Source organism: Lutra lutra, chromosome 3 (genome assembly GCF_902655055.1).
Source record: "Lutra lutra chromosome 3, mLutLut1.2, whole genome shotgun sequence".
In the NCBI taxonomy this organism is placed as follows: domain Eukaryota; kingdom Metazoa; phylum Chordata; class Mammalia; order Carnivora; family Mustelidae; genus Lutra; species Lutra lutra.
The window spans coordinates 66681159-66706557 of NC_062280.1; the positions used below are offsets into that span (position 1 = coordinate 66681159).

General features: G+C 39.4%; 1 protein-coding gene across 1 annotated transcript in view; it reads right to left on the reverse strand.

Moving 5' to 3' along the window:
- The window catches only part of LRP2 (LDL receptor related protein 2), a 173500-nt gene extending 153154 nt beyond the window's left edge, over window positions 1-20346 (reverse strand). The window contains exons 1-3 of the mRNA XM_047722149.1: window positions 20236-20346; window positions 17960-18082; window positions 11312-11428 (exon numbers count right to left, since the gene is read on the reverse strand). The gene's annotated coding sequence lies outside the window, so the exon portion shown is untranslated. The remainder of the gene's footprint in view (window positions 1-11311; window positions 11429-17959; window positions 18083-20235) is intronic.
- Between the last annotated feature and the right edge of the window lie 5053 nt (window positions 20347-25399).

Sequence of the window (25399 nt, forward strand, 5' to 3'; positions counted from 1 at the left end):
GACACCCGGAATGAGGAGCAAATAGCTTTCTTGTCTCTGCCCACCCTGATAATGAATCTCTTCTCAATCAGCCAAGGAAGGACCTGCCTCAACTCCTACAAGCTTTCTGGTCTCTTTTGCGCATAGTTAACTCAGGTATATGCCCATAGGAAACACTGCATGGAGTTACCTGACTTGGCTAAATACTGAAAATATTTGGAACTCTCCAAAGGGTTCACAGAGGAAATGGTTCCACATCATTCACACTAAGCAAAATAAGAAATGAACAGATTCTATTTCCCTCAAAGATTTCTATTACAAAACGGTTAATGAGTTTTCATCTACCCCAGGAAATAAGAAGTCGTGATACCTTGGAATGGGAGATAACTAAAATCTTTTGTGGTTTATTTGCTGAGGAGGTCAGAGTCTAACCTTGTAAACCTTTTCCCATGCAGCAAATCCATCAGGTAAGTGAAATGTCCTGCAAGAGTTTAAGTAAAGAGAAAGCGTAACAGAAGAGATAATACACACACACACACACACACACACACACACACACAGAGGAACTGGCTCTTCTAAGTTCTGTCTCAATGGAAAGATTGACGGGTAACTATTAATTAGCCCCAGGACTCTAAAGTTTAATCTAAAAGCAAGAACACACTTGCTCACACCATCTCTTCCCTCTCCTTTCCTTACTTTCTCCACATTCCAAATGTACGTATTTGTTCCCCCAAGTTGGGAAATTCCCCTAAATATACATACAAGACGAATGCTTGAAGATTTTAAAGATTTTTTTTCTCTGCTAACGACTTTATTTGGGGCAAGAAAGTTCCATGCCATAGTCTTCAAAGTGACTTGAAGACCTCGTGGACCTCCCAGAATGGAAATGATTCATAGCAGAGCAAGATATAAATATTAACACTACTTCTCTATTATCTTGACAAGAAGTTTTTAAATACATTTTATAATCAGAATTTGGCAAAACGGCCAAAAAGCATATAGAAAAGAAGACAAAGGTGATTACAAAGAAAGGGGAGGCATCTAGAAGGTAGATTATGAAACTTAAGCTAAGATTTAAAGGAAAACCAGAAATTACTGATAAAAGTCCTGCTCGAGATACCCAAGACCTTTCAAGGTCCTAGCCTCATCCTTTTAAGTTACTCTGGGTCTAAGGAGCGCTAATCCTGTCAAAGAATGATTTGCCAAAAAAAAGTTTGCTAGTGTGGCGACCAGCACTTAGCTGCAGGTGCCAGCCACAAAAATAAGCAATGACAATAACAGTCATCAATAATATATATTGAGGGGCACCTGGGTGGCTCAGTGGGTTAAGCCTCTGTTTTCGGCTCAGGTCATGATCTCAGGGTCCTGGGATCGAGCCCCACATCGGGCTCTCTGCTCAGCGGGGAGCCTGCTTCCCCCCTCTCTCTCTGCCTGCCTCTCTGCCTACTTGTGATCTCTCTGTCAAATAAATAAATAAAATCTTTAAAAAAAAATAATATATATTGAAAACTATGTGCCAGAAACTTGTCTAAGTACTCGGTGTGTATGAATTCCTTTCATCCTTATAACGGCCCTTTGAGGTGGGTACTATTACTCTCATTTTATAGATTTTATATACGTGTCTTTCTGAGGTTAAGTAATTTTAAAAAGTTCTGGCAACCAGTAAATTGGAGAGTCAGAATTCAAATTCAGGCAATCTGGTTCCACAATGCATGTTAAAAAAAAAAAAAAAGTTACAGAAACAAAAGGAAATTGAATGAAAGGAAATAGAAACTCTTTAAAAAAATGTAGCTTAAGAAAGAAAGAGAAATAACCCAAGAGAAAAAACAAAGTTTTCCCTTCTTCCATATAGTTTCCCATTCCACTTTTGGGGTCTGGAGAGGGTAAGACCAACTTGGATTTATGCTATAGTCTACAAAAGACTTTAGTCTGATATGGTCTAGGAATTCTGTGAACCTGTCTGCTGGAAAACAGAGCTTTCTGGGAGGACCAGAACAAACAAGAGAGTCAGTACCAAAAAACAGACCACAAAATAGCAGGGGATCAGCTCCTCCCAGTCAAATTCAAGTCCCTGAAGTGAGTGCCATCACAGACTAGCACCAAGGAACTATAGTAATATACAAGAGAACAAGAGTAAAGCATCCTTCAAGGGGCGCCTGGGTGGCTCAGTGGGTTAAGGCCTCTGCCTTCGGCTCAGGTCATGATCTCAGGGTCCTGGGAGCGAGCCCCACATCGGGCTCTCTGCTCAGCAGGAAGCCTGCTTCCTCCTCTCTCTCTGCCTGCCTCTCTGCCTACTTGTGATCTTTGTCTGTCAAATAAATAAAATCTTTAAAAAAAAAAAAAAAAGCATCCTTCAAGAGAAAAGTCTCTTCCCAAAAATAATTTTGAATGGCTTTCAATTAAAGGCATATACATAATAAGATTTATAAAATGGAAATAGCAATTCAGCACCTTAGGAAGAAAAAGCAAACACAGTCATCCCAAGGGCTGAAAGAATTGGACTAACAGCAACAGTAGACTAAGCCACTTTGAGGAACCGAAGCCAAAAAAAAGGAAACACATTATCTAGTTTTCCTTACCCTGCTTTCTTTGAACTGCTGGGTCTTAAGTCCCAAATCCCTATCTCCTCTCTATCCACAGGGACCTGATTTACACCTAAATTAGAAATGTGCCTCAGAGGCACTTCTGCAAAGATTTTGGAACTACGCTACCTCCTCCTTCCCATGCACAGAACTACCACCAAAATCTGCAAAGACTTATGTAGTTCTAAATTCTTTTTTTTTTTAATTTTATTTATTTATTTGACAGAGAGAGATCACAAGTAGGCAGAGAGGCAGGCAGAGAGAGAGGAAGAAGCAGGCTCCCTGCTGAGCAGAGAGCCTGATGCGGGGCTCGATCTCAGGATCCTGAGATCATGACCTGGGCCGAAGGCAGAGGTTTTACCTCACTGAGCCACCTAGGTGACCCTGTAGTTCTAAATTCTTAAAAAAATAATAAAAAATCTCACTTCAGCCCTAGTATAAGAGTGACTGAGCAACAAGACGGATGGAAAATTGTGTACCAAACCCTCCAAGGAATAGGGCAAAAAAGTACAGTGTCTTCTCATAGGTGAGCGAATGTTTATAATGTGCACCAGACTTAGTGGTACTGGTTCTAGAAAGGAACTATGAGGCTGTGGGTTTTCATTCGGGGTACACAACACCTATCTCTTCCCTATGTTACCTCCATGATTCATCTGGGCAAAACGAACAAGCAAATTTGAAACGAAGGAAGACTACCTGCCCCATGGACTTATGAGGGTGGCCACTTTGAAACCATAACCAGAAATGGCGTGGCTCAATCAGGGAAATACAAATCCAAACCACAGTGAGATACCACCTCATACCAGTCAGAATGACTAAAATTAACAAGTCAGGAAACAATGGACGTTGGCGAGGATGTGGAGATAGGGGACCCCTCCTACACCGTTGGTGGGAATGCAAACTGGTGCAGCCACTCTGGAAAATAGTATGGAGGTTCCTCAAAAGTTGAAAATAGGGCTACCCTACGACCTAGCAATTGTACTCCTGGGTATTTACCCTAAAGATACAAACACAGTGATCCGAAGGGACATGTGCACCCAAATGTTTATAGCAGCAATGTCCACAATAGCCAAACTATGAAAAGAACCTAGACGTCCATCAACAGATGAATGGATAAAGAAGATGTGGTATATATATACAGTGGAATACTATGCAGCCATCAAAAACAACAAAAATCTTGCCATTTGCAATGATGTGGATGCAACTAGATGGTATTATGCTAAGCGAAATAAGTCGATCAGAGAAAGACAATTATCATGTGATTTCCCTGATATGAGGAAGCTGAGAGGCAGAGCAGGGGGTTGGGGTTTGGAGTTTGGGGGGGTAGGAAAGGATAAACCATAAGAGACTCTTAATCTCACGAAACAAACTAAGAGTTGCTGGGGGGTGGGGAGATAGGGATAGGGTGGCTGGGTTATGGACTTTGGGGAGGGTATGTGCTATGGTGAGTGCTATGAAATGTGTAAGCCTGACGATTCACAGACCTATATCCCTGGGGCAAATAATACATTGTATGTTAATCAAAAAAAAAAAAAAAAGAAAAGAAAAGAAAAGAAAAGAAAAGAAAGAAAGAAAGAAAAAGAAAGAAATGGTGTGGCTCAGTTCTCCTACCAGGAACCTGGTTCCAGATAGATTAGGACTCACTGGCAAATCATTGCTGGATGAACGTCATTATGCTAAAAGCCAGTTATCCTACAGAGCACTGCCTTCCTTTTCAATAGGATTTCACTCTACCCAACATATATTTATCGAAGTCCCCCTTCCTTGACACTTTGCTAAGAGCTGGATAAAGAGATAAAAGTATGAGTGAAGCAGAAATTCCCACAGCTTTTTAAAAAAATGTTCTATTCAACAAATAATTAGTACACGCCTACAGGAGTACGAGGTCCCAGAGAAGTGACAAACTGCATCAAATCCCTGCTCTCATGGAACCGACATTTTCTCTGGAGAGTGGAAGGATAGACATTAAAATAAATGTCCCATAGGGAAAAATGTTATGGAAATACAGCAAGGCAGAATGATAAGCATGACGGGGGAGTCCCTTTCTGATAAGGTGAGGGTTTAACAGGAGTCCCTCGGGTTAGTAAAACGAAGGTCACTGGTGGCATTGCCAGGAATGCTTTCAGAAGACTGGTGGACAAGGGCTGTTTTCAGTGAGTCCAAGAAAGAAAAAGGAGAGGAAACAGAGACAGGGATATTAAAGACAACTCTATGGAACTTGGTTATACAAGGGGGCAAAGAAGCTGGGCAACAGCTAAGAGTGGCCTTAGGGTCTCTGAATAAACGTAATGTGCTTGTATGATGGGGATCTAAACAGGAAATTTCTGTTTCCTGAAGGTTTCTGGGCTCCAACTTCTACCTGAACTGTAAGAACACTAGAAAGGTACATGTGGGACACGATATGATAGATAAGACAGGGTCAGTCTCCCTGCTTCTGCTTTCTCACCTGCGGTACAGAGAGGGCAAGTGGGAGCAAGGCTTCCTGGGCAGCATAAATGTGTAACTGAGTTTGAGGAAAAGCACGTTCTTCACAAGCCATCCTGGTCCACAGAATGACTCTTTATTCCTCTGTTTCCCCGGCTGGAGTTTCAGCAATTAGATATATAAAGGCAAATGTTTGAATTCTAAAGAACAGAAAGTCAATAGAAATAAAACTTCACAGACAAAGCAGCCCCAGTTGCAGGCAGACCAAATACTGCTGATTACCAGCAAGAAAGCCTTCATTGTACCAGGGATTTTATTTACCCTTTCTCTGGCATTCCTAAGTATCAAAAGAGAAGTACTGCAAACCAGTGATAATTAGCTATAGTTTTACTCACACCAAAATCACTCTAATGTGGTACTTGATAAAAGCAAAATAATCTCTTCGCTTAACTGGAAGAAACTGTACAACTTTTGAGCAACCGAAAGTCACTGCAATATATTAACTGAATGACCCATAATTGCTGCATTATTCTGATGTTTATCTTGGACTCTGCATGAGTGGTTTTTCCTTGATGCTAATCCCATTAGAAGTAAAATGGACTGCAGTTTTGAATCTCCTGTTCCTTGGGGGGAAAAATTAATTGACAAGCTATTTAATAGTAGGGGCCATTTTATAGATGGCTGGACTGAAGTATAAAATAACTTGGGTAAAATGAACTTTTACCTGTTTCACAGCTTTTTATAATATATATGTATACACACACCCATACACATCTACACATTCAGAAATAGTTCTCAAACAGGAGAATAACTGAAAATACCCTATGCATTTGGGAACAGAGCAGACAAAAAGATCAAATGTAATAAAAGAAGCTTTCATACCACCCAAAATTTATCTCAAAGATAATCTTTTTAGAGGGATCTCACTATGCTTGCCCTCCTCACCGTCTCAATCATTCTCTTCCTTCCCATCCCCCTGCCTCTCTGAGAGAGCTCTTACACACTCCTCTTTGTTCTGTTAAAGGAATGCCTGCGACAGACACAAGGTGCTCTATGCTGGAGCTCAAGGTCTTGATCTTAGAAGCTTGAAAGGGTAGGTACCATAACCTAGGGGTCTGATCTGACAGGCAGGACTATGAACTATAGGGTCAAGCTTCCTGATCCTTTCAAATATTTGGGGAAAAGAATTAAGTCCTTCTTTGGAGTTTTTCCAACACCATTCCTATATTTAAGTGGTTTCTAGGTGCCTAATATATTTAGACCCCTTCCTATAGACAGCCTTATTTCTGAGAAATAGAAAAATGAAAGTCACCCTCATAGGCTGATCATACATTGTCTACCAGTAATGATCCCCATGCATCAGGACACAGAAACAACAGAATAAAGTGTCATGTCTCACAAAAATGATCTCTGGGCAAGACTTGACTAATCCATCATATTCTAACATTCCAATTTAAAACAACTAATAAACAGCTACTCTATACCTGAAGGGATGTTTAAAATAGCTAAGTATCTCTATGACTAAAGGCATCTTAGCAACCATCCTCAATGGCTGAGTTAGACATTATGTGCCTCCCAGTGGAAATACGTGCCTTTATATTCAAAGTATTTCTGCCCCTCCACACAGAGAGAGAGAGAGAGAGAGAGAAATCCTTGCATTTTCAAGCCTCTAGACTAATGTTACTTTCAGCTGGAGCAGAGGTGGGAGATTTAGCTCCCAGAGGACATTTAGCCTCGTCTGGAGACATTTTTAGTTGTCATAAATGGAAGGGCTGCTGGTTTCTAGTGGACAGAGGCCAGTGATGCGGTTATACATTATACAATGCATTAGACACCGCCCGGTGGTAAAGAATTATCTGGCCCCTAATGCCACTGGCACCAAGGCTGACAAACCTTGCTCTAGATCTAGCTACCAATTTCCAAAAAATATAAGGGACAGATAAACATGTTAAAGGATATCAAGGGTGGCAATGAGCAAACCCCAGACTGTGGGAAACTCAGGACAAGTAGCTTACTGCAAGGAGTTAAAAACAGAAACGGAAGGCAAACTTTCAAGTCTAAAGACAGCAACTAACTCCAATGCATAAATTTTATTTGGACTTTGATTTTAAATGATACTATAAAAAAATAAAAAGCCACTGGGGAAATTTTAAGAATTGATTATTTTAAAGAACAGTTGTTAACTTTTAGGTATGGTCATGATATTGTCATGTTATGCTACGTTTTCGTCCGTATGTTTTGGAGATAAATAATCATTTAAAGATAGAATTAAGGCGATTTGTGAGAACTGCTTCAAAATAATGGGGAGAAGAATAGAGTTTTATAGATAAGACAAAATTAGCTAAGAGTTGGTAACTGATATAACTTGAGTGATGAGTACAAAGGAGTTCATCTTACAATTCACCCTGCTTTTGATTTTGTTTAAAACCTTCCAAAGTAAAAAGCTTTAAACAGTAATTTTTAAATGATAATATAGTTAAGTAACCTTTAGGCAAAAATACTCTGTAAACTCCCATTACTAAAGAAAAGTATTGCAAAAGCATGGGCATAGGATTTACATCTAGGTTAAAAGCCTGGCTCCTCCACACTCGACTCTTGACAATCTTTATAATCTCTGTAAAGAGATGGTCATCACACCCACCTTGTGGTATTAATACAAAAATTGTACAAAACAGGGACTGGTGCACAGTGAATGGCAGTTCCCTTCCCCATTTTCCACAAGTGTTCCGAACAAAGAGGGAAAACAAAATGAGGCCAATCTGTCTCTCTATATTAGCACTTTCTAAAGACTTTGACCCAGGCCATTCATTTCTTTCTTGTCCCAATCTGGCTGTGGCCAGGAGATCAAAGCACAAAGAAGTATGAAGATTCTTTTCTTAATTTCCTGATTGGTTAGACTTTTTTTTGTATTCCTGCCTAAGTAACACATAGCGATAAATAAACAAGGCAAAGAGAAATAGGAAAGAATACTTCATTATAAAACCCATTTACACATGTCAGATTCATCTCAGGGCTATGAGCCCTGAAGAATTCATGACTTGTACGATTCCAGGAGCAATTAACTATCATCTAAATCTGGCTCTCTTTCCTTAATAACAAATCCTTGTTTCACCTATTCCTTGTACTTAAAAAAACAAATAAAAACTTGATTAAAAATTCCTGCTCAGATATTTTATAAAGCTCACTCACTTCCTTTTCTTCATTCCTTTCTATACCAGCTGCTTGTATGCTCGTACACTGCCAGCTTTTTTCCGGAAGGTCTATTGGCAAAGCCGTGGGGCAGTTGTACTGGTGACTTTAGACTTGGCTGCAGGGTGTTCACATGGAATAAATCCAAACAGTCTGTTTCAGCTGCCTTTTATTTTCCCCAAAGTAGTATTTCCTTCATTCCCATTGCATTTCCAATAAAGCACTCATTTTTATCCACTTGTAAATTAGGGATAAAGACACAGACTGTTGGCTTGTGGCACAGCCTCTGGTTCTCTCTTAAACTTGCACAAGCTAGAACTTTCTCCTTTTGTAAATAAAGTCCTTCATGAAAAGCGATCACCAGACTTGGAACCAGAAGCTGGATTTAGCCCTAGCACTGCCACACATTGTACAACCTTGAACGAGCCATTCTGCTCTTCTCAGTCTCCGTTTCTTTATTTGTGAGAGTATACTAACACCTGCCCTATTGTTCTCATTGAGGAACCTAATTAAGAATAATAACCAAAATTTATATAACACTTAGCAGTTTATAAAATACTATAAAATATGTGAACCATCGCTATTATTAATCAAAAATAATTTTTTCACTTGCCACAATGAAGAACCTATTGTTTGCTTTACAAAGTACTGAGAGGCCTTGACTCATGGACTTATTATTTTGTGACATCCAGACAGACACTACCACCTCTGTAACTGCCAGTTCTAAGTCTAAATTTTCAAAGTGAAAAGGCGGGGGGGCACCTGGGTGGCTCAGTGGGTTAAACCTCTGCCTTCAGCTCAGGTCATGATCTCAGGGTCCTGGGCATGGAGCCCCTGTCGGACTCTCTGCTCTGTGGGGAGCCTGCTTCCCCCTCTCTCTCTGCCTGCCTTACTGCCTACTTGTGTTTTCTCTCTCTGTCATATAAATAAATAAAATCTTAAAAAGGAAGGAAGGAAGGAAAAAAGAAAAAAGACCCGCGGCGCCTCGGTGGCTCCGTCGTTAAGCATCTGCCTTCAGTTTAGGTCAGCTTGGATCCCAGGGTCCTAGGATCGAGCCCTGCATTGGGCTCCTTGCTCAGCAGGAAGCCTGCTTCTCCCTCTCCTACTACCCCTGTTTGTGTTCCCTCTCTCGCAGTCTCTCTCTCTCTGTCAAATAAATAAATAAAATCTGAAAAAAAGAAAAGAGACCTAAATTAGAGGCAACATAATCTCTTTCCAAGAGAACATTTAAGTTGGAAATTATACAACACAACTCTACCAGCAATTCTGCTAGGAAATGGAGACACAAAGACAAATTGCACAGCGTCCTCTCAAAGAAAAATAGACCCAAAAAAAGAAAGCATGAAGGAGAAGAGGTGTTTCTTAAAATGCTCCGTGTGCTGGGGTGCCTGGGTGGCTCAACTGGTTAAGTGACTGCCTTCAACTCAGATCTTAATCCCTGCTCAGCGGGGAGTCTGCCTCTGCCCCTCCCCACTCTTCCTAGTGCTCGCTCTCTCACTCACTCTCTCTCTCTCTATAAATAAAATCTTTAAAAAAATAAAACGCACTCTGTGATAAAGATGTGGATGCAACATGAATCTGGACCTGTTTGGACCCAGACCTTCCCTTTTCACATATAATAGTATTTCTTCCATGAAGAGTACAGTTTGAACAGTATAGTAAAACAGGAATGATTTGCTAATAACCAGTTTACGTTAGCTCCCACCCAAGGGCATAGCACCTGATTGAGAAATGGACCAAAATATACAGAAGATGGTCTTCTCAAAAAGAAACTTAAAATATGGGATGCCTGGGTGGTTCAGTTGGTTAAGCAGCAGCCTTCGGCTCAGGTCATGATCCCAGCGTCCTAGGATCGAGTCCCACTTCTGGCTCCTTGCTCAGCAGGGAGCCTGCTTCTCCCTCTGCCTCTGCCTGCCACTCTGCCTGTGCTTGCTCCCTCTCTCTCCCTCTCTCTCTCTGACAAATAAATAAATAAATTCTTAAAAAAAAAAAAAAAAAAGAAAGAAACTTAAAATACAGCATTTGAACCAAAGGAAGAAATTTAGGAACAGGCCAGAAAACTAAATCAAATCAAAATGACCCAACAGTAGAGGAGATGTCCCATAAGAATGAACTAAAACTAAAATCTCAGTGGGAGACATAATAACTAAGAAGTTTGTGATCAAGATTTCTAAGGTACACAAAATCTAGCCACTGATTATTGGAATACTGAATAGTAAAACAACTCCCTAAGTCTGAAGCACAAATTTAAGAGCAAAAGAAAGTAACATCACTCAGCTCATAGTAAACTTATGAAATGCAGCCTGTCAAATGAAATTCAGGAAAAAATGCATAAAAACTCAAGGGAGTTCTGGATAAACTCGTACGTGATATGTTTGCAAGGGCTTTTAAGCAAAACTAGGTATGTCTGAAGCTAAAGACATAGATGGACCACAGGATTGATGAACCTCAATTAGACTGACTACAGGCCTACTGACACGTAGAGTAATTTCTATATTCTTGTAATCTAACAATTCCACATAAATCTCAAGAGGGACAGATTACTCCTTACTTAAAATTTTTAAGATGTTCACGGTACACTATGACTACCCTCTCGTATTTTGGTTATGGTAAAAATCTCAACATTAGACCATAGAATACTGGGATTTCTATGCCTTATCTTGTGGTGATCAGATGCAAACTGATGTAATATGCCGCCAATGGAGAAAGCCATTTTCAAAATGTAACTGTTTTCCAAACTGGAAAATACTGAGTCCATAAGAGCAGAAAAATTAATGAGACATTTTACCCAGAAATTCACCATTAATTTTAAAAAAACCCAAAATTGACAAAACTGGATCTTATAGTCAATGTATTCGGTGACCTTTCGAGATTCTATGTTAATGTTAAAAGTCCCTTACTTCAAAAAAATACAGAAATTTGATGTGCTAAGGCAGGACACACTTAGAATGTCTTGCTAAAAATAGTCTCCTATCAGACTATCACCTCTAATCCACAAAAGAATCTGCCAAGAGATTTCAATAACAAGAGGCATATTGTAGGCATTTCTGTCCATCAACAAATCTAACAAATTGATTAAAATGCCAAAGGGACAAAGGGGGAAAGCAAATACAGTGCAAAGACTGAAAGGGACTCACGGCAGTCTTTCTCGTCAGTTCCATCCGAGCAGTCTCTGACGTGGTCGCACCTGTATTCGTTTGGGATACATTCACCATCGGAGCATGTAATTTGATGGCTTGAGCATGTTCTCCCAGCTGTGAAGGGGAAAAGATATTACTTTATAATTACTGCCAAAGACAGACCAATCCATTTACCAAAGATGAGTGAGGAAATGTGAAAGCAAAGGCAAGAGAACATATTGAGCATAAAGTTCATAGGCTCAGAAAGCAGGTTACCCAGCTACACCAAGGTAGACAGCTCACAACGCAAAAGTCAAGGTATCATCAGGATACTATTAAAATGCTCGCAGAATTGGGGAGCCTGGGTAGCTCAGATAGTCAAGCATCTAACTCTTGATTCTGGCTCAGGTCATGATCTCAGACTCCTGAAACTGAGCCCCGAAGCAGGGACTCCACACTCAGAGAGCATACTCAAAGGGAAGTTTGTTTCTCTCCTTCTCCTTTTTCTCCCCCTGCCCCAACCGCCCACTCGGGCTCACCCATGCACACATGTGCTCTCTCTCTCACTCTCGCTCTCACTGTTTCTAAAATACAAAAATAAAATCTTTTAAAAAAAAATGCTCATGGAATCACATCAACACTCAGGCATGTTGGTGTAGACAATTATATTATCAACATGTGTTGAGAATACAATAACCTCTATGATAAAAGGAATGAAAGAATTTTGCACATACACGTAGGAGCTGGGGATCAGTAAGGTTCCGCCTCACTGAAACACTGAAATACTTGTTTAAACAAGAAGGATATATGCCAAAGGGTTATAACAGTGATTATTTCTGAGTGATAAAAATATGGGTGACTTTTTTCTTTAGAGTTCTCTCTACTCTTTAGTACTCTTTAGGGTACTAAAAATCTCTTTAGTACTCTTTAGAGTACTTTAGTAGTCTTTAGAGTACTTTCTACATTGAATGTGTATCACTTCTATAAACAACTTTAACTAGCCTGTTTTTATCCTATGTTGATCACACTAAGCAAAAGCAAGTCATTGGTAGTTTATCAAATTTGCCTCTGGATAAAACAGATCAAATCTAAGGAATTGAGGCTACATGCATCACGTGAATGCTGTTCTGTAAGCCCAGGGCAGGAATTATCATGGGATTTGGGGAATGGGGAAAATGTGATCCACTGAAAAAAATTACAATCATCAAATGCAAGAAAAATTTTCCCCTGAATTTTTACAGTTTCCTATACTTCTATATAGTAATGATACTCAAGTTCAGCAAAATTTGGTTTTCTGAAAAAAAAATTTTGGTTTTCTGGTGAAATTAAGCATGTGTTAAGTGGTGTGCCATCATCTAACTGTAAGAAAAACCTTTCTAAAAGATAAGTGGATAATCAATCACAGCTTTAGAGTTGATACTTGAAGATTCAAACATATAAAGGTTACCATGTGATAAGTAAGACATTAAAAAACTATCCATAATTAGCACCCTTTCCCATGCTTAACTGATTATACCTTTCATGTCATCTCGTTCCTTCTTTAATACAATTAGTTCATTATAAATGTGTTATGTAATTCTTTAATAGCAAACAAGATTTTTTCCAGTCAATTTCTGACACTTTGACAGTATAATTTCATATTTTCTCCCAGTACCCTGTATTAATAAAATTAGGATGGAACAACTTTTCTAGAAGTCACTTAAATGTCTGAATTCTGCCCAGAGTAGACACAATTTTATCTAAGTAAGGCTAAAAAGATTAATAGTTCCTCATTAAATGCCTCTATAATACTTAAGTATATATTGCCAATTTCCACATAAAATTAAAGAACTTTTTTTATTCCCAAAACAGCTTTTCAAACAAAATATGAAAAAAACTAAATCAAGTGCCAATATTATTTTAAGTCTCTTGGCTTTCTTCTTAAACTGAAGCCCAAAGCAATTCTATACTTTGTGCTTACAATTTCAAAGGGGTTTAGGAGGGAGTAATTAAAAGTTCATTCAAACAGAGAAATGATAAATTAAAATTATATGGATCCATCAACCAGTCTGATGCTAGGATTCACTTACTCGTTACATAAACATCTACTGAGAGCCTATTACATGCCACAAAGTATACCAACAATGGGAATACAATGGTGAATGAGGCACAGCCCCTCCCCTCAAGGAGCTCACTGTTTTCTAGAAAACACTTCAAGAATTAATGAGAAAACAATGATGAAAGTGAAGTACAGGCATCCAAGGAATTAATTATAGAAGGATCAGGGAAGTGCCTAATTCACTCTGAGGTAAGAGCATGAAGAGGGACAGTGTCTTTAAGAGGTAATACCTCACCTGGGTCCTACAGGAGAGGCTGCTAGGTTAGCTGGGTCAAAAGGGAAAAAGGACTCTCTAGCAACGAGCATTCAGGCAGCATGCACAGAGCTCAAAGAGGGACACTGCATGACATGCCCAAGGGAACTATGAGCACTGACGTGACCCCACATGGAAATTTCAAGGCATGAACGGCCAAGTGATAGACATGGAAATAAAAAGCACCAGCTGTAGCTTAGAAGCCACCGTAAACCACGTTAGGGAGTTGGAGGTTTCTTCTTGAGGTGATACACACCAAAATGTTTTAGGGATTTAGTCAAATCTTTCTAGCATCAGTGTCAGGGAGAACCCGAGGAGGCACAGGGCTAGAGGCAGGGAGGCCAATCCATAGGCTGTTGCAGTCACCCAGATAAGAGATTACTGGCACTGGGGTGCCAGGGTGGCTCAGTCATTAAGCGTCTGCCTTTGGCTCAGGTCATGATTCCAGGGTCCTGGGATGGAGCTCTGCACCAGCCTCCCTGCTCAGCGGGGAGCCTGCTTCTCCCTCTTGTGTTCCCTCCTCTCTCACTCTCTCTCTGTGTCAAATAAATAAAATCTTTAAAAAAAAAAAAAAAGAGAGAGAGAGAGACTGCTGGCAGTAGTGATAAAAATGGGAAAGAGGTGAACTTTTAGAGATGTTAAACCAGAGTTGGTGACTAAATATGGGTAGAAGAATCAAAAATAATTCCAAATTTCTAGCTCAGGTACCTAAGGGATTAGGATATCCTTTCCATGCTAACAGATTACATCTTTAATGTCACTGACAGCCATCTTTATATTTCCTCCAATAAAATGCCTTCATCATGAAATATGTTTTATAATATTCCAGATTAACAAGAAAAATGTCTTAGATCTGCCTACTTCTAATAGTTTGAGGCTGATGTTGTATTTTCTGCTGGTCCCTTATAGTAAGTTAATTTTATTTCTATGAAAAGATAATTCACGTAGACCAGAAAATATAGAAGGAAAAACCAGGCCAGGGGAGAAGATGATTAACTCCTTTGGACACTTGAACTTGAAGCATCCTGAGGATCTCCAACAGGTATAGTTGTATTATATAAGACTGAAGTGAGGGCAAGGTCATAAGCATAGATTTGGGTATCATCAGCCTATCCAGAGTTACTGAAATCCTAAGATTGGTTGAAATTATCCTGGAAAAGTAGAGACTAAGAAGAGCTGCTAAGTGCACGGCTCTAAGTAACAGCCATACTCACAGGCTCGGTAGCAGATCAAAGCAGTTCAGGAAAGAACTGGAGAGTGAGGAGTCATGGCAGCCAAGGTACTAGTGTCAAGAAGGAGAGAGTGATTGCCAGAGTCAAATGCAATAGAAAAAGTTCATCCAACGATGAAAAAGGAAAAGTATACACTCTGCTTGATAATCAGGAGTTCTCTGGTGACCTTCGTGAACACAGCAGTGGCATATTCTGTAGCTAACGGATGTCTAATAAAGAATTTTCTATCATTAAAAATGCAAGAATTATGGGGCTCCTGGGTGGCTCAGTGGGTTAAAGCCTCTGCCTTCGGCTCAGGTCATGATCCCAGGGTCCTGGAATCAAGCCCCACATCGGGCTCCCTGCTCAAGGGGGAGCCTGCTTCCTCCTCTCTCTCTGCCTGCCTCTCTGCCTACTTGTGATCTCTGTCTGTCAAATTAAAAAAAAAAAAAAAATTTTTTTAAATGCAAGAATTAGGGGCACCTGGGTGGCTCAGTCGGTTAAGCGTCTGCCTTCAGCTAGGTCACGATCCTAGGGTCCTGGAATCGAGCCCTTCTCCCTCTACCCCTTCCCACAGTCATTCTCATTCTCTCTCTCAAATAAATACAAGATCTTCTTTAAAAAAACGCAAGATTTACCTTAGGAAATCCATAGTCATTTAAAATGGTATGTAACATTGCTTATAAATTACTGCGATAAAGTTTTCTCCATATCTATTCCCAAGTATCTTTATTCCAAGTTGTTCTAACTTAGGAACCTGTATCCCCTCTGAAAAGTATTATTATTAGCAAGGGGTCATCCACTACATAGTATCACAATCTACAGCTCAGCTTTCTTCCTACTTTGTGTGGGAAGCAAGAGAAAAATGGAACCAAAATGGCATATCTAGCCAAAAGATAAGTAACCCATCATTCATTAATTCATTCAGTACCCATCAAGAACCTACCATCTGCTAGACAAAATAACAAGTCTTAAAGATGCAATCTAAATAAAGCATAGTCACCGCTCTCCAGACATTCACAATCTAGCCCCATCCTGTTCCCACTGAGTACTCACTATCTGCAGATGATCCCTTCTTTCCAGTAGGACCACTGAGGGGGTAGGAAAATTGTTTCCTACAAACAAAGGTTTTTTTTTCCGTTGCCCTACTATGCCTGACCATTTCAATTCCACTGTTCGGTATTTGTGAGATACCATGCCCCATCTCCCTCTTTCAGATCTGGTCTCCCTTTTTTGCTATTCCACCTCACATCCTGACACACAACCGGACCTCATCTGGACATGCCATGCTCCTGGTTGGCCTTGATTAGCTCCTGTCCATGCCTTCCTCGGAACTGTCATTTGTCACCTCCATGGCCCTACATAGTTTGCTAGTTTCCCCTTAATCATTTTGTCCCAAATATCACCATCCCTTTGCTGAAAGACCCCTGACCACTACTGACAAGCCCTAACAGGCTGCTTAATTATACAGTTTTCATTTTAGGTTTAAATCAAAGTCAAACTCATGGGCATTTGGGGGATGTCTATTCTCTTCCTCAAAAGACCCTTGGCCTGACTGAAAAGAGTTCACACTCAATGCTGGACTCCAAAGTCCTGGGCTAAATTCCAAGCTTGTATAAATGTATCCAGGCCCTACTTAAGGCGACAGAATCTCCACTGCTAGTCACGTAACAACTGAACAAGTTCTCACATGAAGCAGTCATCAAGAACATGTTTCTTCTTTGATCTTTGTCAACAATCACTGTAAAAATGCCAACAGGATCTTGGCTGACATCTTAAAAATCAACACAAAGTGAAAATAAGTGTCCATAATTTTGTGGGGTGTGCATTTACTGTAACAGAATGTGCAGTAGGCTCAAAGGTAAACACCACACAATGACGAGAGTTAGACTCCTTCACAGGACAATTGGGGCCAAGAGCCTGAGGTGGTTCCTGACAGTTTGATATCTTCTCTCCAATTTCCATCTCAGTCCAACCTAGACTTCTAAAAGGGCTTTGGTTTTTTTTATTTGGGGGTCTTCTTTTTTGTTGGGGAGGGGAGTATCATTTAAAAATATACATGGGGAAAGAATATCATATTCTCTCTTCTAGATGTTCAGATTAGAATTAGAGGGATGTAAAATCCAGGACTTCTACAGCCTTCATGCCATCACAGAAAGCCAGCAGGCTGAAGGCGGCAGAGCAGAAAAGTGGGAGAAAAACTGGCTGATGTTACTGATACTGGGAATTAATCAACCCTGGAACAACACTAGATTTAGGCTTCTTACTGTGTAAGATAATAAATTCCCCTTTTGCTTAACTTTTTTGAGTAGTGTTTTTAATTCTTTGCAGCCAAAAACATCCTCATTGATACAGGAATAATTTTAAATTATATAAATATCCTTTACAGAGAAAGCAAAAGAATGATACACACGGCATATTTCTCACAATGCTTTCCCAAGATGACTCTCTCATCCAAGTTATTTATGCCCATGTCAAACCCTTTTCCAGTCTGAGCCCAAAGAAATCAGAATTTAAGAGTTTCTCCCAGTTTGCTGCCCTGAACCTCCTCAGTGCCCAGGAATGCAGCAACTGCCAAGGTCATCCCGATGGCTACCATCTTCCTTCTTGTTGCGGCTCATCCTATGCAGACTCTACCAGCAGTCACTGAAGCAATAACCAACACTGCCTCCAACAGACCTAGCTACTAGCTGCACTTCCACTTGATCACAAGTAAGATAGTTTAATACTGAGGCAGAATGGAGAGAAGGTTTCACTGGAGAGTGCACTGCAGGAGCAAAAGGATCCATCCCACTGCCAACCACACAAAGGAAGACCCCACCTATAGATACCAAGAAATGTTTAGTGTCTTTACTGAATGTAACACAATCTTAATTAAATATTGGGAACCTATCCTATTTCCAAACAGCTGGGGTACGTTTATAACTTCGGCACATTCAGACTCTCAGTATCCTCTAACCCTGAGTGCAACTGCAGCATAGGTTCTCCTGTCGATTAAGTTCCAACTCAGCATTTATAAATCATCCCATTGTTAATGCTTTTGTAACAGGTTAGATTACAGGTGTCTAGGAGGCCAAAACAAAATCCCTCTTATAAACACTTACGGCAACGCTGATGTTCATCTGAGCCATCCTCACAGTCCTGGTCACCGTCACACTCCCAGACGTTAGGGATGCACAGACCTTCACCCTGACACAGGAACTGGTCCGACTTGCAAGAAGGGGGAGCTAAAGCAAATCAGAAAAGGACTCATTATGTCAAACAGTCACCCTACTATGGTCACCCTACTAAACACCCAACAAGCAGTGTTTATTTCAAAAGAATCTATGTTAACTCCGGCTTAATATATTTGCTATATATAGTGAACAATCCCCTGCAAGAATCTGTGGACTCCTGCATAATCTCAGCAATGGCCTCACGACAAACTGACAGTCCAAAGCAACACACAACTACAAAGAATAAAACAAACAGCCAAAACACATCCATACAAAGCTATGACAAAATATATTAAATTTAAATAAAAATTAACCATGAGTTATTGTTAAATTATGTGAAATGTTTTGAATTGAATAATTATTATTTCTACAATTTTCTTGCCTTATGATATTGGGCAGTTTCTTTGAGCTTCCATGTTCGCACCATAAAATGGGAACTATATTTGTCTCATTCTGTGCTATAAAAAAATCAGTTAAATAATAAATGTGGAAATGCAGTATAATGTTAGTTGCTATCTCTACTGTCATTGGCACCATTGTTATGGTCATTGCTACGGAACATCGTTATTACATTAACAATCTCCAAAGAGATGTTTGTATACCTATTCATTTATTCCTCTATCCCAGAATACACATTTCTTGCTTTTCTGCTCTTAGTATTTAACCTAAAATGAACCTGGGAAGCCCAGAGGAAGTGAATGGCTAATACATAACCACGTCTCTACAAATAGAGTTATTCCCTTGCACAAAATGTGATTCACAGACTGGCAGCACTAGCATCACATGGGAGCTTGTAGAAATGCAGACTCTCAGGTCCCACTCCAAACATGGATGCAAAATTTGCACTTTAACAAGCTCCCCAGGCACTCTATTTGTGCATGAAAGTTTGAGAAGTACTGTACAGACCTATTCCCCATCCTTCTCTCATTTTCAAATGCATCATGATCCAAACGACACACCAAAGTTTGTTCCGTTGTCCACTGGATGGCCAACAATTCAAAACTAATAAATTTCTTGAGTTTTGGATGATAACCCTTGTCTTTCACAAGTCAGAATGAATGAAATTACAAGAGTACAACTAATCACATACAGCAAGCTGAGAAAGCAACAGATATTAAGGGTTGGGATTTGTGCAGGAAAGAAGCCTTTAATGGATGAATTAACTTCACTATACCTTTGTTTCCTAATCTGAAACCTACCCCAAAATATTAAGAGAACTAAATGAAGAAATACATGTAAAAGTGATTTTTTTAATTAAACTTTGGGTTTATAATACTACTGTGTTTTTAACTATAATTTTTTGAGGTTCTGAAAAGTTCAATGGATTTCCTTCTTTTTAAATTTTATTTTATTTTATTTACATTCAACTAATTAACATATAATGTATTATTAGTTTCAGAGGTAGAGTTCAGTGATTCATCTGCAACACCCAGTGCTTATTGTATCACATGCCCTCCTTAATGCCCATCACCCAGTCACCCCATCTCTCCCAGCCCACTCCCCTCCAGCAGCCCTCAGTCCATTTCCTCCGGTTATGAGAACTATAATTTTTTTAAACATAAAACCACACTAGCCTCTTCTGTGATCTTTTTGTGCAATTTACCTAAGTTATACTACATCCTTTATACAAAAACAGACTCCTCCTTGCATTACAAATCATAGTTGGTCCAAAAAATTTCCAGAATGAATAATCTGAAACAGGCTTATAGGCTTCAGAAAACTACTCACAAATTTGTTTCAGTATCATGGTCATCGTCATGGTCATGGTCATGGGTAAGACAGAAACTCCTGTGAATTGAACCCCTCCCTCAAAAGGAACTAATAGAATGCTTAATGCCATCAGTTCTCTTCAACCACAGAGATCTCAAAAGACTTAAGCCCAGTCCCAAATCTATCACTAAAGGCACAACTCTTTGCCTTTGGTACAGCTGAATTCACCAGGAAGCACTTCTGTTATTTAAAAAGAGTTTAGCCCATGGGCGCCTGGGTGGCTCAGTGGGTTAAGCCGCTGCCTTCAGCTCAGGTCATGATCTCAGGGTCCTGGGATCTAGTCCCGCGTTGGGCTCTCTGCTCAGCAGGGAGCCTGCTTCCCTCTCTCTCTCTCTCTGTCAAATAAATAAATAAAATCTTTAAAAAATAAAAAGAGTTTAGCCCTCCTCACTTACGGCAGCCAATTTCATCTGAATCATCTAAGCAGTCTCTGGTCCCATCACATCTCCAGGATGCAGAGATACACTGCCCATCTTCACAGCGGAAATGCTCACTTCCACATTCTGCAACTTCACAAGCAAAAGAAAATAAGTTGAAAAACCTACCCACACAGATATTTAACCAAAGAAATATAAATGTTTTATAAAATGAAAAACTATGCAATGAATTAGTCATCAAAGGAATATGAATTGTTTACAAAATTAGGAAAACGTTTTTATAATGATTATTATTTTATCCATTTCAGGGTCTGTGGGAAGAGGTCATTTCTGTACACAGCTGACTACAGAGTTTACCTAGATGTAATCAATCTAAAAAGAAATTTGACAGCATATATCTTGCTTTTTAAAAGTGCTTATTCTGGGTGGCTCAGTGGGTTAAGCCGCTGCCTTCAGCTCAGGTCACGATCTCAGGGTCCTGGGATCAAGTCCCGCATCGGGCTCTCTGCTCAGCAGGGAGCCTGTTTCCCTCTCTCTCTCTCTCTGCCTGCCTCTCCCATCTACTTGTGATCTCTCTCTGTCAAATAAATAAATAAAATCTTTAAAAAAAAATAAATAGAATAAAAGTGCTTATTCTTAGTCCCTTTATTTTTAAAGATTGTATTAATCTATCTATCAGAAAGAGAGAGTGCACAAGCAGGAAAAGGGAGAAGCAGGCTCCTTACTGAGCAAGGAGCTGAATGAGGGACTTGATCCCAGACCCTGGGATCATGACCTGAGCCAAAGGCAGATGCTTAATTAAACTGACTAAGCCACCCAGGCATCCCTTTAGTTCTTCTATTTTTAGATATTTTTCCCCCCTAAGGAACTAATCAGAGAATTAGACAAAGATTTATGTATGGAGATTTTAATCACAACATCACAATAAGTTGCAAACTTTCTAGATGTTCAATAATAAGGAAAGGATTAAAATTTTCTTGTATCTTTATTTTGACATATTAAGAACTCATTAAAATGGTTATGTAGTACTTTTAAGTGATTTAGATAAATATTTATAATATGTAACAAAGATGAGGATATATAACTTTACCTAGAACAGAGTTACATATTGAGAAAAAAGCATAGAAAAAGACTGGAATGTTAACAGTGGTTATCTCTGATTGATAACATCATGAGTAATTTTCATTTGCTTGACTGTGCTTTTTTTATTTCTTTCAGTTCCCTGCCCTTTATTTTTTTAAGTGCCTTTTTAATACTTAATAATATATAGCAATTATGGTTCTTCATTCTTAGATTTAGACCAGTATTTTGGCTTTTTGTTTAACTACTCTGTAAGACGCCAGATCTCTCAGTTCATCTCTGCAAACAAACAAAAAAATTTTTAAGCCAAAGAAAAGAAAAGAAAAGAAAAATCTCTGCACCCAACCAGAGTGTACAAATTTGGCCCCCAAAGTTACTACAGTCCCAGGTAGCAGTGGTATCTCCTAGTGAGACCAGAAAGAGAACCTAACTTAAATACGTTTATTTCATTCAACCAATATATCCAGCAATTTTCCCAGGTCCCCCAGGGGACTAATTCGGGAGTTGGAAATCCTCTGAGTTTCCCCAAATATTTACCAGCGACTTCCCCATGTACTATGTGCCAAAGTAGGAAATCGTTTTAAAGAGAGCAGCTGACATCAGCCCAACTTGAAGAAGACTCAAAATCATTCTTTCACAAGCCCAAGGTGGTAGAGGAGTCATTTGGGGGTTGGAAGAATACACTTTTTTCCCCTATGTATTTTAAGCAATCGTGCTAAATTACCTATTTCAGTTATTGGCTAATTAACCCAAAATTAGGTAAATAGACAGATCAATTATCTACTCCTAAAATAAATAAACAATGTGCTATCCTGACTTGTGTAAATGCAGGCATATCAACAGCATGACATAAACACAGTTAAGTGATCTATTCCTAGGGGATATAGGCTCCTTTGTTCATGGAATGTTCAAATCTGATTGTCTGGTAGTGACATCCTGATTTATAATGTATGCTGCAAATGGTCAGAAACTTCCCGTGGCTAAATGGTGGTACCGAGTGGTACAGGAATACATACACCCAAATACTTTGTAGAGACTAATGCATGATGGTGGTTGGTGGTGCAGGTCTGGGGTTGGTGGTGCAGGTCTCTTATCAACTACCTTCAAAACACAACAACCTCCCTTGCAAAAATGCCCCTAAGGAATGTACAAATTCACTCTGGAATCCCAGAACTTCTCATTGGATTTTGTTCTACAAAGCAATATTTCCATGGGAGATTAGGGGCTTTGGAGGTTTAGCTATTAACACAACATATATTAAATCACTTTTATCAATTAGGTCTATTGTTAGTAATCCAACATAATACATTTGTAAGTTCAGTACATTTGTCTCCCTTAGTATCAAATAATTTCTGGTTGAAAAACTGTAACAATCTAAAGGTCAGTCTACTTACAAAAAGTTTCATATTGCTATGAAAAAAAGAAAAGCATAAACTTAGAAACTGAGTAGAGAGAAGAAAATAACTTCTCAAAACAACCTATTGCCTGTTATAAAATATATACAATTCTTAAGCAACTTTTATTACAAGTCAAATTTTATTTTTTCCTAAAATACGAAGTTAAACACATCATAAAAAGAACACAAAATTGATACCCAAAAGTCATTTTTTACATTACTTCAAAGCCAATTACATAAAACACATAAAAAAATAAAGTTGATGGGGGAAATTTTTCAATTAACTCTTCCTTGTTAGTGTTTTTTTCACATTTCATCTCCCAAATATTCAATTATCTACAGTAATATATCAAACTGGATTTACTCAATTTATCAACAGATCCATGATAATTCATCTGTCAAATTCACCTTTTCAATATTCCCTTCCACGCCTGTTATAACTCCAAGTGACTATTGTTTGGAAATACCTCTCCAGAAAAAACAAACCAATGCTTCATCATTGCTGGGTGGCCTCCCAGCAATCAAGCAAAATGCTCCACTGGTGTCAGACGCCTGTCATTCATTTTATTACAAAGGGAGTATGTGCTATTTAAAAGCAAATTACTAGTGAAAAGCTCTGGGTCAGGTCTGATAACAATTGCAGGTGCCCCTGATTTCAATTGATCTGTATGCCCTGTATTTGTTTTGTTTTGCTTTAAATAAGTAGCCTTTATTCCTAACCCCACCAAAGCTATCTACACCTTACAGTTTCATAATTTGAAGACCAAAAAAGCAGGGAGAGGGATTTCATACACTGGAGCTAAACAAACAGTTTGTGGAGGAAAATAAAAAATCTATTTTTTAGCAAAATGAAAGTTGTTTTTCAACAAATGTTCTCTAAACATCCATATCCAATCCATCCAGTTTTAACCTAGAGGTAATTTTGCAAAGAATAACTTTCAGAACTTTAAAATATTTTCCCGCTAGTAAGAGCCAAGGAGGAAAACATCATAATCCACACTGAAATAAAAAATCTTTTGTTAAGTAAGGGGTGCGTGGGTGCCTCAGTTAAACATCCAGCTCTTGATTTCATCTCGGGTCATGATCTCAGGGTTGTGAGATCGAGCCTTGCATCTGGCTACATGCTGGGAGTGGGGCTTGCTTAAGATTCTCTCTCTACCTCTGGCTCTCCTCCCTCTCTCTCTCTCCCTCTCTCTCTCTCCCTCTCCACACCCCCCACCCTAATAGATATATATTGTTAAGAACCAGGCAGCCATTGACAAGAAACCGTTAAGACCAATGAACACCCTACATCCCCAGCACCAGCCCTGGCCTTTTCTAAGAATCAAAACAGATGGTACAAAGATGAAAAATACTCATGGGCACATAAATGGCATGTGCCACTCTAAGCACTTGGCCAACTTCTAGTCATTTGACTTCCACAAAAACCCTATGAGATAGATGTCATTATTATGAACACTTCACACACAAAGAACCCGAGACACAGAGCAGTTCAGCAACTTGCCCAAGATCAAACAGCAAACATGCACAGCCAAGCTTTGGACCTAACAGTTCTAGTTCTGGTGTCTGTGCTGTAATGACCACTGCTCTGTGTTCCCTTACACCAAAGAAACAAAAAAAGAGAAAGAAAAAGAAATGATTTCACCAAGCTCAAGAATAAATGTAAAAATTAGACTTTTTTCCAAAGTTGCTATCCACATTAACTGAATTCATGAACTGGGCTGGTGTGGAATCCATCCCATCCCATATGCTCATATAATTCAGTTGGAGAAGAGTAGTCTACCTGGCAACTAAGATTGCACATCATAATTCTTGGGCTTAGGAAAATTTGCTGCAATCAAAAGCAACCCAGGGAAATTAAAAAAAAAAAAAAGAGGTTCAATCTTCAAGAAAAATTATACTAGACACAGGAATAAACTTGTTTTCCAAACATATTAAAAAGCCCCAAAGTGGAGAAAAACAAGAGTAATCCTTTCTTCATAAATAGCATATCCCGGGCGCCTGGGTGGCTCAGTTCGTTGGGCAACTGCCTTCGGCTCAGGTCATGATCCTGGAGTCCTGGGATCGAGTCCCGTATCGGACTCCCTGCTCAGCGGGGAGTCTGCTTCTCCCGCTGATCTCTCTCTCCTCTCATGCTCTCTCTCTCTCTCAAATAAATAAATAAAATCATTAAAAATAAATAAATAGGGCGCCTGGGTGGCTCAGCGGGTTAAGCCGCTGCCTTCGGCTCAGGTCATGGTCTCAGGGTCCTGGGATCGAGCCCCACATCGGGCTCTCTGCTCGGCGGAGAACCTGCTTCCTCCTCTCTCTCTGCCTGCCTCTCTGCCTGCTTGTGATCTCTCTCTGTCAAATAAATAAATTTTAAAAAAAAAAATCTAAAATAAATAAATAAATAAATAAATAGCATATCCCAAGCTTCCTGATCTAAGAATGTGTTGAGATATTAAAGAAACCATTAATGCCTAGAGGAAGGAGGAAGTCATTCGTTTTTCCAGTGCAGGGAACAGTACTGAATGAAGTACACTACTTCTGTATTCTTCCCATTCTGTAGCACAATGCTAGGCACATGCAATAGTCAACACATATTCATCAGATAATGAAAATTGCTCTTCATAAAATTCAGCCTCTTGGTATCATTATATAGGTAAAACCATTACATAGATAAAACCATCAAGGCAAACAGTAACACTTTATTAAGACTTTGTT